The sequence below is a fragment of the Streptopelia decaocto genome (genome assembly GCF_964273445.1).
Source record: "Streptopelia decaocto genome assembly, chromosome: 2".
Taxonomy (NCBI): Eukaryota; Metazoa; Chordata; class Aves; order Columbiformes; family Columbidae; genus Streptopelia; species Streptopelia decaocto.
The window spans coordinates 136,288,491-136,307,115 of NC_138655.1; the positions used below are offsets into that span (position 1 = coordinate 136,288,491).

Genomic DNA, 18,625 nt, shown 5'->3' on the forward strand with positions numbered 1-18,625 from the left:
GGAAGAAAACATGTCTGCTGTCAGACAGGGAAGAGAAAATGGATTTTTGCAACTAAAAAGAGCAGAATAACAGAAATGCTGTAGTCTCTGCTGCTAAGTTTTTGGGTGCACTTAAAGACGAACATTTTCAAAATGGGCTATTGTTGGATTTTGGAGAGGAGTTGCAAATTTGGAATTGATTTTTAAGTTCCTTTTTCATGACTCTTGGGCAACTGCTAAATGCTAAATTTGTTGAGGAATGCACCCTCCATTAATTGTCTTCATTCACTGTCACTCAAATTTTCTATAACGCTCCTTTCCCAAAGAGCTTCCAAAAATCACAAGTCCGAGGTGGCAGTCTGCAGACTTGCTACCAGGTGCGAGTATAGAATTTATTTGGACTGATTCTGACCCGTTCAGTTCAGGAATGCTCATGAGAAATTCACATTTGCTAGTGAGGCTCTAGAGCCGATTTTGTGAAAGTCTATAATGTTCACAGTTCACTGTTTAAAAATCTTGACTCTTAGGAGACATTAGGACCTTAGGTATAAAGCAATGGCTTGTGCTTTGACTAAAGGCAGTAAAAGAATTTACAAAAATTGTGTGATAATTGAAAGCAGAGGCCTTATAACAGAAATTATACTCAAGTGTACACGCATATATGTGTGTGCGTGTAACTTAGAGATAGGTAATGTACAAAAGAGGATCCCTGTTCATTGATGGCTTAAGAATTCTGTGACTGGAAGTGCTACTTAGTTCAGGATTTTAAAAGTCTGAATAAACCGTCCTAGCAGGAAAGGACTGGCATGCATTGAGGCTATGCCATTTTTTGTAAACTGAAGTGGTGACAATAGCAATTAAGCAAGGGGCAGAATAAATGAAACCCCAGCTAGTCATCTAATCTTTATTTAATGTGTCAGTACAGGATATTCCTGTAAGTCTTGTGGCACCAGACGTGTATTTTATTATGCCTTGTGGGAAATGTTTATAATGGCAAGTTCTTGCAGGTAAAATAATTGGTAAAATCTTGGCCTCAGCCAATTGCTTATATAAAGCGTTTGATTTATTAGAAAAAACACTTAAAAAATTGAATGTCAAAATGAATAAACCAGTACTGGTAATGGTGATACAAAATTGATTTATAGCTTTCTTGCAAAACAAATTGTATAGAAGGTATAAATTATATAAATGGAAAGTAATTAAAATGTATGCGTTGTACAGTGAGCTGCTGTGAAATTTCAGCCATTTTGGGTTGCTGTGCTTCAAGGTCAGCAAAAATAAGATTAAAAAAAAAAAAAAACAACTCTCACAAAACTTAGTAAAAATGTGGAAATACTAAGTATTGTGAAATATTTCTAGGTCTGAAAGGAGTTATATTCTGACGTAAAGAAATAATGAGTGTAGATTCTAAAGTCCTGAAGTGTTACCTCAAATAGTTAAAAAAAAAAAAGCTTGGAGAAGGTCTTTTGAACCTTTCTTTCCTCTGACTGTCTGCTAAAAACCTTTCAGATCACATTGTAATGCAAAGAACAAAAAGCTCTATATTTTGTAGCCAACAAAGTAAAGAAATACCCTTGGTATCCGCTTCCCTACATATGTGATCTGTGCAACAGCCATATCAAACTGGTCTTTTGAAGATTTTAACACTTGTAGGAAGTAAACTTTTTCTTTTTTATTTTGGAAAAACAAAGCATTACAAAAATAAAATCTTCAAGCTTAAATAGCTGTTGCTGAACAAGACCAACAGCTTGTTCTTAGTGCTCTACAAATGTAGTAGGCAAACAAAAGTAATGGTGGATATCGTAGTCGTAAACAATTAAAGTAATTAAAGTAGAGGAGTTGTCTTTTTGTTCCATTCTTGCTTGCAGATCTTAATTTTGCCATAGTGTGGCAGTGTAATGCTGGGCTTTTAGGACTTACTTTTGGATCCGTAACAGCAGTTTAAGAAGTCATGCTAGTTTTGTGTTGCGAAAGCTATCATAATTACTGATGTAAGGTTTTTGGTTCTAAAACATACCATCGCCAGAGGAAGTATTTGATCTGGAGCTGCGTATCTAGTGATACATCAACAAGTAGTTAATGAAGCTGATCGCATCAGAGCACTTGAAAGAAAGTTTTCTTCAGAATTGTGGTTATAAAAATCCTAAGTATTACTTCAGTAAACATCTTTTTTATTTCAAGTAAACAGTGCTGGTTTAGTGATCTCTAATGCACCTAGTGCATTAGCAGTATTTATATCACTTGGTTGTAGGACTGTTTTTCAAGTGTGTAGCCTTTTATAATGTAATCCTAAGTGTATCATTATGTATACAGATGTGGTACTTGGTTTTGGAGACCAAAGCTAAATCAATCCAGATGGGTTTTTCATTCCGTCAGAATAGCTCAGGCTAAAAGATCAATAGTTGAGTATTTTCAGAGCTGATAAAATCTGAGTTAAAACATTGGCATTTTTGTAGCTCTCTTTCAAAACAATGAGGTACTTGAAATAATTTTCTAATGCTGTTCTCAAGGCATCAGTCTAAATATGCAAGACCCAGCAATACTACCACTTTCAAAGTGTCCCAGAATACTGCAGAACAAGCTTTTGACGTCGTTGTTTGACAATATCAATGTGATTGTAGCTACTGGAGTAAAAACAAGGAAACAGGTGAAGTATTTGCTTTTCCCTGCAGATTTCTATAAATGCTATATACCTTCATTTGTTCTTTTTTTTTTTTTTTTTTTAATGACCAGTTTTTATGAACGCTCCAGTGCTGCTCCACCTATAGAGGTCTTCCATCCGAAGTTCCAAGTTTGAAGTGTTGCTTGAGAGAATCTGAACAGCATCTTGGCAATGCTGTGATATTTAAAATAATTTGAATGAGTTAATAGCCCTTTACCAAATTCTCCAGCACCGATCAAGTTTTTAAGGTTCTTAAATCCAGACAGTTTTGTCTGTCTGGTGACTGTACCCTGTAGCATGAGCTCTGCCGTGATGTTGTAAAAATATAGAAGAAATTGCTTGAGTGCTGATAGTCTCCCGGTGTCCTTCTTCCAACTCTGAAAAAGTTGCACTTTTCCATGTATTTCCTGAGAAGGAAATGCTGATGTGCAGACAGGCTGTGCCACCAGGCAGCAGCCTCTGTGTGCAGCCTGAAGAACACTCAAGAGGCTCTGCTGTTCCATTTTACTTAGCTAAGCTGTCTCAGATGCTTGTACAGTGCAATGTAGACTTTCTCATCAAGCCTAGACATTACAGTGCCACCCATAATAGGTAAAAAGTGATAGCCAGAAAAATTATCATGCTGAACTTTAAGCAAACTATAAGCAAAGTTACATCTGTGACATGGCAGAACGTATATCATGCTTCATTGACAGAGGAAATGAATCCCTTCTATGTTTGTTTCTCCCTTCTATCATTCTTCCAGTCCTCTGCTTCCCCTTTATTCTGGGGCTTGAACCAAAGCCGGATCATCTTTGTGAATACCCAGGGGCTGTGTTGGGATCCCTAAGACAAGCTGCGTTGCAGCTCTGTACTGAGAACTGGGTCCATGGAGGGCTGGGCTCTGTTATTCCCTGATGTCTGGCTCGCTCTGCTTTGCCAAAGCTGCTTTCCTAGGGTCTCTGCTTCTGTATGAACCAAACAAGGCTCAGATGGGAGAAAGAGGAGGTTGAAGCTGTGTAAGGGTGAGAAGTGATGTATGGGCTGATTGCAGCAGAACTTTGTAAATGCTATGAGATTCATCTGCTTGGAAAACAGTGCAAGTCCCGTATCTGTCCCTATGAAACATGGCTATTACAGCAATAAATATCTGAGTTTGTAAAACAGTATGTATTAGATGGGGTACTGTCTGGAAAAAGAGTTGGGTTTTGATCAATGTATTTGCATGGGATCTGGGAGGAGGAAGAGTAGCATGGTTTGTGTTGGTCCTCCTTCTTCTGGAAGGTTAGAAAGGCCCTACCCAAAGTACAGAGTGCTGAACTACTTCAGTGGTGCTAAGGGAGTGGAATAGATCCTACTACAGGAGAGAATTGTTGGAATATTCCCCAAAAGATCCTAAATGATTGTAGGCCCCTTGACCTTTAGCTGTTACTTTGCATGCAGCTGGTGAGAAACTTGCCAGCTTGTAGCTGAGTTGTTTGGGCAGTTTATCTCGAGTTCTTCCTGGCTGTAGCACACTCTGTATGCCTGAAACAAAATTAATGCCCTTAAATGGCATTTTAAAGATAAATCTGGCAAGAGGAAAGGCAGTGAGAAAAAGGAAGGTTCAACAAGAACTCGTAATGATATAACAATAAACTGTTATTTTTATAAATGTATTAATGTGGGGAGTGGCTGATCTATGGAAGTGGCCTGTTAAATATCTTCTAAGAAATTAAAGGTAAAGCTTGTGTGGACAGCTGGGGAGTAATTAAGGTCTAAATAAATGCATTGATTAAAAGGTCAGAAGGGAAACACTGAGGTAGATGTATTTATTGTAAAGATAGTACTCTGCAAGTGTGGATAAGATACACCTGCTGCAGACTTATGGGGAAGGCTTGGGACCTACATCTCTGTTCCCCTGCTGTCCCCTTGCCTACAGGCACTACCTGGTGTGACTGCATTTTGGCTTGTGTGATGGTGAAGGGGCTGTAGGGTGTTACCATGTCATCTGCTACTCTCCTTGTACCCACATCCATTAACATCATCTGAAAACAGCCCTGCAAACCTGGAGGCGCTATAACAATGTGCTGAGGATTTTTTATCTTTTTTAATCTTCTGTTTTATTTGAAAAATCTTGGAGAGCTGAGAAAATGCAAAAACCTGGGAAAAGAGAAAAAAAACAAGTATCATGCTGAGCTGTGGTCTTTGAAGAGCAGACTTGCCAGTTGTCATCCTTGTAAACTTAATTTCAGTTCCTGGTTTAAAAAAAAAAAAAAAAGGAAATGTATAGGCATTTAAGAGGCTATAACAGACTGAAGAGTAAGTAAACGACCCAGGTTTATAAATAATATTACAGATTTTCTTTTTGTTATTTTACATTTATAATCAAGTTATTAGATTAGCACAAAAAACTTGCAGATCTAGATTGTGCCAGTTCCTTATGAGTGACTACTGGAAAAAATGAACTTAACTTTGCTAGAAAAATAAGAACTCTCAGAAACTGAGAGCTGAGAACATTGGCTGAGGGACAGTAAACAAAGTTTCAAAGGATCATAAAATATAAAGATGAAAAATACCTTAAAGATCAACTAAACTCTCTTTCCTGCCAGGACACAATTGCACTTTTGTAATATGTTTTCCAAGTGGTTTTTTTACATCCAATAAATATAATTCAGTTGAGGGTGACACTGTTAGAAGTCTTGTGGTTATTGGTGATGTTCTAGTTCAGTTATTAAAAAGTCAACCAAAAGGAAATGTTCTAATGGTAATTACATCTGCAGATGATATTGAGCTGGAAAGTCTTTTGGTCTTCCAAGCAGCAAAGTATACCAACATCTCAAAATAAAATGTCTTTGGCGCTTGCAGTCACAGCGGTGCAATCAATAGACTCTCAGCTGCCACAGTTACAAATAGTGGATTAAGTGATTGATGTTCAGAGCCAGCCATGGCAGGCACTGTTTACCAACTTTGTTTAAAAAAAAATAAAATAAAAAGGAAAACAAAAAGTTGTAGACAGCAGTTGTCTCTTTAAGTGATACTTCCACATTAAATTCCAAGGTAAACTTTGTCTGGAAAACTTAAAGTGCATTTGCCTTTAGGTGACGTAACACAGGTCTTTGCTTGTGAGAGAGCAGATGATTGTTGTGCTCTGGAAATGTCAGAAAGATCTGTGTAGCTTTAGTAGACTACACATTAGATATGAGGTGTGTGGCACTACAATGCCAAAAATAATGCTGGCTTTCACAATACCTGTAAGGAATGTGAGGTGGTAAAAATTTATCAATTTGATAGTCCGTCTTTATCACTCTTCATTCAAAATCTTCCTTCAATAAAAAAAGCTCCCCCAAATCTGTTTGCTGATTTGGATTGCTGCTGCTCATTAGATGAAGAGGTGAGATTCCAGGAGATCCAATAATACTCACTGCCAGAAAGCTGTGTACTCTAAAATTAGAAAGACAGTGTTACACTGTGCTCTGAGATCCGCATCTTAGTGTAGCAGCGTGATGGCAGAGACAAAGAGATAACAGCATGCTCCTACAATGTGGTGATAAGCAACACCTACACATATCATCTTTGTGACATGCCTGTGCCAAGAGTATGTTTGGTTTCATTCTGGTAGGGAATAGCAGTAAGAAAATGTTTATGCGTTTCTGTTTTAATATGAAAGCATATGGTCTTGGAAATGTTAAATTTAATTGTTTACCTGGAAATTATGGTACTGAAAAACAAAACGCACAAAAAAGTGCTCATTATACAAAATTGTAGGTTTTCCTTTGTCATTACTGTCTCTCCTTGTAAAAGCACATGGAGTTTCAGTGCTGAGCCTGTTTTCTCTGTGCAGTTTCTGCCGTAATGTTTTTTCGAGGTTCTCCAATGTCAAATTCAGTGACATTGAGTGGAGAATCCGAAACATTCCAAGATACTTTACATACAAAATACTCAAGCATTTTAAGGCAGTTGTGAAAGATGCACCTTTTCTGAAAACGTGACCGTGAGCAGAGATGTTTTTCACAGTGTAAACATTTTATAGTCTTAAAAGTTTAAATTACCATTTCAAGTACCATTTGTAAGAATCAGGGTAGACAATTAGATAAAATTAATGATTTTCTGAAGCCATTTCATGTATATTGTCACTGATGATTGTTACTGGGTTAAAAGCAAAGTAACAATTTGTGATAGAGATGTCCTTTTAAAAGCATAATAAGCCTGTGCCATTTAAAAATAGAAGCAGGCTTCTTGGAACAGATTACATCATCTTGAGAGGTATTGCATGTAGGATATAGTTGCTCCCAGAGACTGATGCTTGCCCTTGAGATATGGTTCATCGTCTGTTCAGTTATTTTTAAGAAAGAAGGGTCTGAGGTGAGATTCGGCAAAGTGGCTGAAAAATAGAGTAAAATGAAGTCCTAGACTACAAATACAATATATTTTTTAATAAATTTGTTTTGTGTAACCTAGCTGAAATCAAAATAAGGTAGAATTAGTTTAATTGCCATGTAGTTTCAGACTTCTATTTATTTCAAGAAAAGGCAGGCAGACACATCCAAAAAAATTGTGTTCACATAATTAGCAGAAATTGTAATGTTTCAATAGAATAAACAAATTTATTTTTAAAAATCAGTGATTTAAATCAGTAGTAATGTTAAGTCCGAGTTTAATGTAATAATTGTTATTACCCCAATATTAAAAAGGGACTCTCAAATTTCACGTGACAAATATTAAACTCCAAGAATTTTTCTCATGTCTAATAATTATAAAAATGTGTAAGCATTAAATGTAGTATTGAAATGTAAAAAAAAAAAAAAAAAAAGGAACAACTGACCACTGTTTTCACTTAATAATTCTGCTGTGTTTTGGTCTTAAAATCAGAAAGAAAATATGATAAAGATGATTGCCTAGACAATTTCTGTTGCTCGTATGAAGACTCTAACACTGCAAACTGGTCTGTGTGGGCAAAGCCCCTAACCCATGTGGATCATTATGTGTATTCAGAACCTAAATGAAGTGTAAAAATGTAAACAGAATAGGTTGTGAAAAGAGATTTGAGATTTGGAAAATTCCCACAGCCTTAATAATCTGAAAAGGCTAGGAGGATAGCTAAAGAAATATTTTTTAAAAATAAATGAAATACAGATGTGACCAAACTGAGAGAATTCTGCAGGAGAGAAGAATAAACAGGAAGGGGAATACAGCTGTTGGGGAAAACATTGTTTACACAAGAAAACCAAGTTTTTCTATGGTCGCCATTGCCCAGGAATTCTTCTTATACTTTCCTAAAATGCCTGGGCATGTACATAATGTAGTCCATCTGCTTTTACTTCATAAGGCCTTTGCTGTTCAGTACTACATAGGCTCTGAATGATTACAAAGATGCTATGTTTGATTTTTCTCCTTCACTTACTGAAAGCAAATTGAGGATAGGATTTAAAAAAAAAAAAAAAAAGGTACTGTTCTAACCAGAAAAATGGCTAATATGCCCCATTTCATCTCTGGGATATTCTACCTGAACTGTGCTTAGATTTAAAATATTATTTCTTCTGTGATAGCAAACCATGAAGTCTGAAGAGCACTACAGAAAGATGTGGGTTTTTTTTCATAAGTACAATCTTTCTGAGTTTGTATCTGGACAAAATATAATAAAATTGTTTTGAGGGAAATAAGACATACTTATTGATGTATTAAATGCCAAACAGGAAACTTACTAATCATCGTGTATTTATTTTTCTATTTAACAGCATGTTCAGTTCAGGTAATATCATGTAACTTAATTGTGTTAATCACTGGCAAACTGGAGCAATAAAAACCCACAGGATTATGTACAAAAGACATTGTGTTACAAATGAATGACAATGATTAGTGGAGGCCACTTCATATTCTGTGCCAGAAGAGGTTAAATAGAAAACAAAATCTAAAACCTCAATTATAGGATTTGTGAGTTAGCACAGTAGGCAGAGTGGCTTTGCACTCAGGACAGTGAGAGCATCTGGGGACTAAATATAGGTCATCATGGTGACCTTGTTACAGGTATCTTTCTTGGAGTGTTTGTGTCACATCCAGATATGATTTGCAGCATATATGTCAGTGGCATTCCCTGGCACTTGGTACATCCACCCATCCCACCACCTTTCACAATGGCCAGAGAATCTTGCAGGCCAGTTTACTGTTTTATGGTGCGTTCACTGGGGAAAATGTTACTGCACCTGAACTTGAGATTTTCACATCCCTTTACCTAATTCCAGTTTATTGAGTCCCCAAATCTGCCTACTCAGGAGGAACCCCGGGTCAAGTAACAATCTTGCTCGGGCCCTGAAGAATTCAATATGGATGACAGAAATGAAAAATATAAATGACATTTTCTAACTACAAGGACATTCCACATAAGGGATTCAAGAAGACCTGCAAAATATCTTCAGTAAATGAGATAAAATGAACTGTGTAATTACTAGATGAATAAAATCATGGACATGGTAGAGAGATTAGGTTTGTGCTATATTACTGGTTTCTTTACATCGCCCCTCTGGTCTTTCAGTGTTCAAAGGTAGTAATTACCTGTCTCCATTTCCTGCAGGGGCTCGCTGTCTAATTGCTCTCCACTTGCCAGCATCCCTCCCTGCACCATGTGTGCCAACCATCTTTTTGCTCTCAGGTTGTCTAATATGATTAACACAATTGAATTATGATAAACTGAGAGCAATTCTCAGCATTTTTCTCTCTTAAGTCCAGGTTACTTCTGATTCAGAGCTGAACATGATCTTTCAGACCTGAAAGCTCATATCTTTGCTTTTGCCATTTATTTTGGTCAGCCTGCTTCTTGCTAACAAATCTTTGCAACTAGTTTTGGCAACTTGCAGCCTTTCATCATGTTAACAAAATGCGACTCTGTTTTTAGACTACATACAGTTATTTGCATCTGTGCAAAGAACTGTTGGTTTTTATCAACTTCCTCATAGTCATTTAAGGAGGGGAGACATATTAGGTTATCAGGACCAAACTCTGTCCTAAAGAGGGTATAAGTTCATGCACAAAAATGTGTGCCCATTTGCAGTTGAGCATAGTGTAGGGCCAAGTGTGTTGTGGTAATTACAACTGCAGACTGACATATGTATGTTCGTGACTAGAACTACCTTTGGGGCTTGTAATGTAGAAGTCTATCCCAAAACTCTGTAGTAATGCTACTTAGGTGAATGTTGTCCTGGTTGCACGTTGAGTCTCCTGGTCACAAGAACAGAAAAATCATTGGTAGTTATTTTCTTTGTATGTCCTTGCACCAAGGTCTGTATTAGTGTCAACATGGGGTTTTTTTCCCTTTTGGCCTAGTAAAGCACACATCCTGGGTCTGACTAATACTGAAACTTGTTACCAACAGAAAGGTGAGGTGTGTATCTAGGCTTCTTGAAGCAGAAAAAAGCAGTCCTAGCAAGGCTAGAAGCTATGTATTTATTGCCTTCTCATCACTTAGATTTTCATTTCACATTTGTTCCCTTTCAAAAATAATTTGCATATTGATCCAAGCTGTAAAAATGAATTTAATTCCTGTGAGAAACCTTTCCATCTCAGTAGCTTGAGGAGCATGTTATGTTCTGTGCTGGCTGATAATAAGGGAGTAGCCAGAAGGTGTAATCTCTGAGGAGTAGAGCTGCTCTCATACACAGTTTATTCCTGTGAAGACCCAACGTGGATGAGGTAGAAGAGGCTGTGCGCTCTCGGCTGTCATATCTGCCTGCATGACAACTGTCTCCTTTGACACCACTTGAAGGTAAACATATTAACCATAAGTAGTTTGTCTTTATGCTGGAGAAAAGTAGAGGAGAAGCCTCATGTGGCCAGCAGTGGTGTCAGCTGGGTCATAGCTGCAAAGGTTGGGTCCTGCCCTGCCCTGCCCTGCCTGCAGTGTGGATGCATTCATTTGGGTCTGTTTGATTTCTGCGTGGGCAGGAGGTAGGGAGGTTGGTAGGTAACATGAAAGGAGCATGACGCTATCTATTTGAAGAGAAGGGGAAGAAGATTTTTGGAAAGGAAGAGCCAGGAGTACACACAGCCCTTTACCTGGGGAAGGTGCACAGCTATGCAGAGAGGCTGCTTTTCTGAAAAGTGGTGCCTAAGTGAACTGGTGCAGAACTCTGTGTAAACACTTACTGCGTTTTGAGAATAGCATCTGTCAGTTTAGCTTAGAAATGTATTTCACCCAGATTAAACTCAAGTAAATTAATCTTAATTTGAAATAAGTCGTGTGTAAACATGCTCACCATCTGTTTAATTCAAAATCATTTTTAAAACAGCTTAGTTAAGCTGCAGAAAAGTAACGTATCTTCTCCATTGCTAGAGCTGTGGACTCAGAGGCTCTTGAATCCTTTAAGAAGGGACAACTTGGTAATTTTTTTTGCTTTGCCTGATATTTATGTTATGCTGTGATCTTAATTTCAGTGATGACTTTGAGACTGCTGCTATTAGCTTCTTAACAGACTTCCCTTCATTTTACAGTAAATAGTGGTTGGAGTTATGAAAGCAATTCACACATTTGAGAGTTGGTTGCATCCTGTATTTGATAGAATGTTTTTAAAAGCTGGTGTATTTTCTGTCTATATTCCATTTTATGTTTTATTGCAATGAACTCATTGCTGTTAGAACAATTGGATTCATATTCTGGAACTGCACTGTGCTGCTCTGTTTGTGAAAGCTGTTGTGAGGCTTAAAGCTAAAGATTTTGTTGTCTGTTTTTTGGCTGGATGAACTTGCTGGATTGTGCTGAGAAATGTAACTTTGATCAGGGCTGTGTCCAGCTGCTGGGAAAGTGGAAAGGATTCCACAGAGGCTGTGCTCTCACCAAATGATGTGCTGTGTCTGCCTGCACTGGGCCATGCTAGCTGGGCAGAAATCAGGAAGGAGGAGGAAAATATCTCCTTAATTCCTAGTAATTCCTTAAAAAAAACTTCAGAGATCTTCTGTTGCTATTGGGCTGCACCTTTCACACCCCCCCCCCCCCTTTTTTTTTCCTCCTTTGAAGGAACTAAATTATTTTTTAATAATGGAGGAGGAAGTCAACTCCTATTGCTGCAGGGCAGCTGTTGAGAAAGGTATTATTTAACACAAAGAGCAATACTGCTTGCCACAGATTGTTTTCATGTCTCAAAGAAATTTGATTTGGATGTAACAAACTTTTGCTGCTGTGAAGACACGTTTGGATCTGGGTCCTTGCATTACCATAGTAGTGGTAGTAGGGAGGAAAATATGTCAAATACAAGGCAAAAAAAAAAGTTGAACAGACAAGGAAAAAACCCACATTCTCTTGAGACATCTTCAGTTAGAATATCTTGTTGATTGAATGGCAGGAAGACTTTTGGCATATAAATTTAGAGTATCTTTAATTGATGGACTTATTCTGATTATCTAACCCAGTAGTAGAGCTGCTCCAACAATAGTTATTTTTAGCAAACTACCCTCTTAAAAATAAAATAGAGGAGAAAAAAATAGTTATATATACTTCTTCCTAAACGATTCAAGTAGATAATAACACTGTTCAGTGAACCACTCCCCTCCTAAATATCACAAGTAAGTTTCACTCAGCAGACAACCCTTTAGGACTTGAATGAGAGGAGTGTTACCTGTGTGCTTGGGCAGTGGATGCTGGAAGATAAACTAGGCCTGTCCAGGCAGATTCTGTAGGTTTTGGCAATCCATTTCCAAAATTCAAACCCCAGGTCTTAATATATATGTAGACTTCTCTACAAGGGGGTACAAAGTTTTATGAAAATAAAGTACGGAGAACTGAGTGTTTCTCTGCACTGCAGTTATAACTGTGGAAATGTTGGAGCATCTCAAAATTGCCCCTTGCCCCCTCTCCAAATGAGCCTGTGTGAAAGCAAATCTTACATGCTGTCACACGATTACAATACCTGAAGCCTTTGTACGTACTTTCTGTTATTTAAACATGTTTGGGTGTAAGCAGTGTTTGAATACACCCTGGCCATTGAAACTGAGCACTCTTAGAGTTATAAAATTATATAACTTGATGTGCGTTTGAATTTTGTTAATGGAAAATCTGCTGTTACACAGATATTAAAGAGATTACTACCTTGTTGGAAAAATTCATTTGAAGTGTCTGTGTTGCCTTAGACCGCAGAACAGAGAGTTCTCCCACCATGAGAAGTCACTGAGCCCGTCTGAATCCAGCATAACAAGCTCACAAACCCACCTTGACCTACAAGCTTGCCTCAGGGTTACCTTATTCTTGAGGACAGATATATTAGTTCAAACAAAAATCCACTGTCTTTCCATCATCTGTCTTCGTTGGTGACTAGTGCTCGCAACCGGGGAGCCGCATAGAGCGAATAGACAGTGGTATTTTCTTGTAGTACTGCGACCAGTGGAGACATCTGCTTGGGGTTTTTTCTATAAAATTGTCCAGTTGCTTTTTGAACCAATGTAAATTCTGGCCATCACAGCAAATCGCAGTGGTCCGAGAGGTGTCCTGCTGTCACAGATGTTGTACAACGATTTGCTGTCCTTGTGGTGAGTTTGAACAACTAATTTGGTATAATGCCCTCTAGTTCCTGTGTTGGCCGAAGTCTGGTCTTTTACAGATTTTGTATGTGTGGTATGATGGACTTCCAACCATACTCCTTAGTAATTTCTTTTTTTTTTCTCCTCTGGAACGTCCTAATCTATCATTCTTTTCACATAAACTAATTTGCACCTTTGATCAGACATTTAAGTCTCTCCTGCTTTTTTGTCCCTATTGCTAAGCCCGAACTGATCTGAACTGCTAATCTGAACATTGCTAAGCCTGAACTGATATAACTTGGCTTTCGGTAGACGAAAAATACAGAGCGGGGGAAAAAAAAAATCTTCATGTCACTGTATAATATTTATGGAATCACATGCATAATGTGCGAGGAGGTTCTCATTTTTCCCCATCCCTAAGGAGACACAGGAGAGTTGGAAAAGGTACATTATAAAACAGCAGGAATAAACATAGGGCTGGGAGGAAGTGAGGCAGTAGGAGAAAAAGAAAGAGAGAAAGGAGTACAATAAATGTGTATGTGTTTGCATAAAGGAGAGATGGAATATTCCATTTCTGTGATAGCCATCACTGAATGTATCAGAAGATTGTACAACCAACCTTTGTTTTTTGGAGGGGAAAAAAAGGAAGAATATTCAAGCCAGCCATAACCTTATATCCTCACAGAGGTCAGTGAATTGCTCACATCTGCTGACTGTCAGTGGTTATGAAGTAATCAGTTTTGACCATGGCTTACTCATTACTGCCAGGTTGGAGTTACGGGGCGTGTGAGCCAACAGGCTCAAGGCAGTAAAATTTTTACAGGCCAAATACTGGAAAACTTAAGAGGGAAATGTGGCATAAATGTGATACAAAGAACAAATTTCATAATAAAATCCACAAAGGAGTCATGGTGCATGTCCATGACCTGGCTGTTTGGTAAATATGATATTTGTATAATATCTTTTAGAAAACAATCCTCCATTGGGATTTAAAAATAGCAGTAGTTAACTCAGTATACCTAATAACATATTTTCTAACCTTATGTTTTTATATTGCTGTTAAAGAAAAAAAAATACAGCAATGCTCATTACACACTTCACTCTTTATCATGACATTCTGCTTGTCGCAGGACCACAGACATGGATTTCACACTAGGATGAAAAAGGCATCTGACTCAAAGTACTGAGAGGATAAGGACAGGGCTGGAAATTAGGACAAAGTGACACAGGCAGGAGAAAAGAAAAGCATGAGGCTCTGTGGTCAAAGAAGAGAACAGAGTATGGAAGCAGTAGTTCATCTGGGATATGTTTGTGTCCTGAGCACAATGGCCACATCTCCAGTCACTGGAGATAACAAACAACATGACAGTGTATATCTGGAGTTCTAGATTAAGGAGGTCATTTGTATATTTAATCACAATTTTATCTCTTTTGTATATTTAATTCTTTTTCCCCCCTGGACAGCAAATTGCTAACTGCAGCTCTGCAACTTTTGGAAGGTTTCTGCAACAGTTTTTGTGAGGACCATCTGTAAAGATGTAGCTGAGCTGCCAGCCAGTGGCAGGAGTCTCTCAATACAGTTTGGTGAGCACAGATCACAGTCCACACCTCTGGCTTGAAAAAATTGAGTGGCAGAGTACCAAAAAGTGTAAGATGTAATTTGAGGACTAGAGGAAATTACTTAAGATGAGCTGTTTCTAAGTCAATCTCTCTCATTTAAAAAGAGAAGATCAAGAGTTGGCTTGACCATTGTATGTAAGTTGGTGAGGCTCCTTAATCTACTCATCAGGAGTTTATCAAGAATCAGGGCTTGGAAGTTTATGCTAGATTAATTCAAATTGTAAATAAGGCACATATTTAAATACTTGCAGTTATTATTAGCAATAAAAGTGTTTTGGTTTTTTTTCCTGGATGTCACTTAGGTTAGGAATTATCAAACCTAACTTCACACATCTGCTGTGTAGATGTCTCCACTTAAACTAAGCAACAACAGTTCCCTTTATAGTCCAGTGGAGAGAAATGGACTCTTTTAGGGTCCAAACTCTGGTCTCAGTTTTTTGTGTTGGCCTCATCTCCACCCACTAAAACAGATCACAGAGTAACAATGTAGATGTCAACACCTGAACTAGGCACACCTAGTGTGTCTCTCTGGAAGACAGAGGCAATATTTTGTGATGTTAATCTGCTGATTTGTTCTAGCCTTAAACTCTCTAGCCAGATACGTGTCAACTGTCTAGGAACGCTTGTCTAGAAAACCTGCAGAGCTTCCTGAAGCTGGATCAGGTATGAATGACCAAGAGGTCAGGAATCCTGCTGTGCACAGGGACAAATAACTGGCAAAAACTGAGCCAAAACAGTGACCACAATTTTGAAGATGACTATAAGAATAATAATAGGTCTCCTCAAAAAACAGCTGAAGTGGGCCATGCTGTATTAGTACATGTGGCAAATCACAGAATCAGAGAAAATATCACAGAATCACAGAATGGTTTTATTTTAAAGAGTATAACAAATTTCAATACTTTTAAAAAGTAGTAGTAGTAGTTCAACTAAATCTGATGTCATCTGATATGTTTTTAAAATTGTGAAAACTTAATCCAACACAAATATACTAAGGTTTCCCTATTAACTGTTTACATTGTTTTCTAGGTGGATAAGGTTTTAAAAGTTGTAATTACTAATAGATTTAAAGAACAGAACATTATCATCTAACCTTAAAACATTTTCAGGTTGTTCTTTTCCATTCTCTGAGATGATACTCTAAAGATAAATATACATATATATATTTCAATGTATATACATAGAGTTTTGGCTCTAAGTAATGCAACTGTGCAAAGTTCCTTCAAGACAGCTTCTTAAAAAGCTGCTAATTTTTATTTTTGAAATTATAATTTATTCAGTGCCTCAGGGCAGCAGGGCATGTTAGAGGCAGAATTAAGAGCTCTCAGAGTATGATCAGTCTCCTGATGAAAAAATAATTAAGCCCCCAGTTATTCTATAGCATAATACACCATTACAGGCACAGATGGGAATAGAACATAAAAACCATTCTACTATTAATTTCATGGACTTGAGAAATTCTGTTGTATTATCAGTTGCATGCTACACACTATTTTAGAGCTGTGTGCTGTGTCAAAGCTATCATATATCAGTGTGAAGTGTCCACGTGAAATGTAGTTCTGTCATATAATCCTTCCCTTGCCTGGTACACAAATATTCTCCTGTCTATGGCATCTTTATTAGCCCTTCCTGAGGAAGACAGAAGGAAAAGGGAGATAGCAGTTTAAAATCCTACAGTCTTACTCATGAGAAATCACAAAAGAAGCCCCCCACAAAACTTGGAATTTTATGTAGAAAAATTCAATTTTGTCATCCTAGCAGTCAGGATAAGTTTATATTTTTATTATAAATCAGTATAAGGAGGAAAAAAACCTTCAAACTCTCCAAATTCTCAGTTCAGGAGCGCAGCTGAAGGCTGAAGTTTGCTTCAATGTGTTATTTCCAGACAGCCAGTGGCAGCTCTTTTTAGCTGGTAGATGTTGCAGTAAAGAAGGTTGTAGCAGACCTATGTGTGTGTGTAGTGCAGTGGAGGTTTAGGAGAGCTGTGCCACACAGATGAGAGGATGGTGCAGGCTGTTCAAGGTCATGTTTACAAGACAGTGATCTTTAGTTGTTTTATTTTGCAAACAAAACAACGGGCTGCTCTAATGTCAATGTTCTGGTGGGATAGACTCCACTATCCCGGGGCCAGGAGTTGCTCACCCCTGTAGTTACCCGGTAGGGGCTTGTTTTCCTAGTGGAGTCCTAATTTAGACCCCTGTCTTTCAAACACTTGGGCTTGTGCTCAACTATTCCATCACTCTAGGGCAGACCTGTAATGTATTCACCACTTTTTGGTGTCGAGGACAATGAGACCCAGTCTCATGAAAACCTTCAGGGGCTGCGGTAATACTAATGCTAAATAATAATGAGCAATACTGTTGAAATAAAAGGGAATAATCACATATTCAAACAAAAATATGAATTATCATCAGAGGCTATTATTGTTGTGTATGAATTAAAACTATTACAGCTGTTATTTTGTCTCCCGTTCGGATTGCAGAGGTGAATGAAAAATCCTGGTTTTAACTAAATAATCTTATTTTTTGAGTAGGAAAACTAAGCATAAGAATGATTCTATCATGCAAATTCAAATAGGGTAGGATTGTGAAAACAGCTAAAGTGTAGCCAGTGTAAATGATGAAGTTTGTATAAAAATTGCCACATTTGGGGGAATAACATTTCAGTTATAATGTGACTTTCTACTAGTGCTTTCCTCTAGACAGCTTCATCATAGTATAAGGAGAGCAGGACATGTTTTAAATATGGGGAGATTTGATTGTTCTGACTAGAAACAAAAAATACTGCGACTAAACAATAAAAACATACTAATGTATTATGGCTTTATGATCATTCTGTTTGTAGAAAATTAACATTTCAGATGGAGTTGTTTAGCCAAGAAACATGATAATTCTTGGTCCCAGTAAATACAGTGAAATACCGCTACTGCTAGACAAATCCATATTAAGCTGCATTTCTCTACATTCTGTTATGGAACAGTATAGCATTGCTTCTGCAGTGGTTCTTTCATTGTTTTTTTCTTTCTTTTTTTTCCTCTTTTTTCCTTTGCTGTACGTCTAGCACTCTTGCTCTATTGCTTATGCTCAGTCCCAGGACTGTCATGAATGTGCTGCAGCCTCCAGTAAGGAAATCTGAATAGGTAAATTAGATGTTTCAATTAAATCTAAAATCCCTGGGTAATTATGGCAGGCAATTTGCTAGTAGATATTTGCAAATATTGGAATAGGTATTGATTTCATTAGATTATCTTGGTTATCACTTTGTTTCAGTTGCATATTTAGTTTCTTCCTCTACATGAATGTTTCAGCCACTAGAGAAATGGAAAACCTGTCGTTTTTTCCCCCCTTACACAGAAAGAACTTCACTTTCAAAGCTGGCACATGGGTTGTTGTTTTGTGGCAGGAAGGCAGATGATACTTGTGTTGCTTTCAAGAGCGAAACAAGTAGACATACAATAGCAGTTAAGTCCTTTATATGAATGGCAGCATGACTGCAAATATGCTTAGTTGAGCTTAATAGGATGAGGTGCATGGGGATACGTGCACAAGCCCAGATGATCATAATTGAGTCCAAAATTGCAAATTTAAGTAATGTATAATTGGAACTCATTATGTGCTTTAGGTTATCTAAATTCATATCTCTTTCAAGAACAGTTCATTTCTTGAACGAATCTGATGTGCATCTGCTCAGCTTCAGAACTAAGAGATATTATTTGGATCTTTTATTCTGTCCAAGTAGTTTTCCTTTTTAGCTAGGCATTTCTCACTTTATACATTTCATCTCCTAAAACTAATTTTTATCAGTGTTTCTCATCATATCATAAATGAAGATGTTAGTAACCAGGGCTGAAGCAGATGATCAGAAGTATGCTACCTCTTCTTCAACCCTTGCTTTTATGTGTCA

General features: G+C 37.6%; 1 protein-coding gene across 3 annotated transcripts in view; it reads left to right on the forward strand.

The window, feature by feature from the left end:
- The window catches only part of ICA1 (islet cell autoantigen 1), a 74,900-nt gene that overhangs the window by 24,319 nt on the left and 31,956 nt on the right, over window positions 1-18,625 (forward strand). The window lies entirely within an intron of this gene.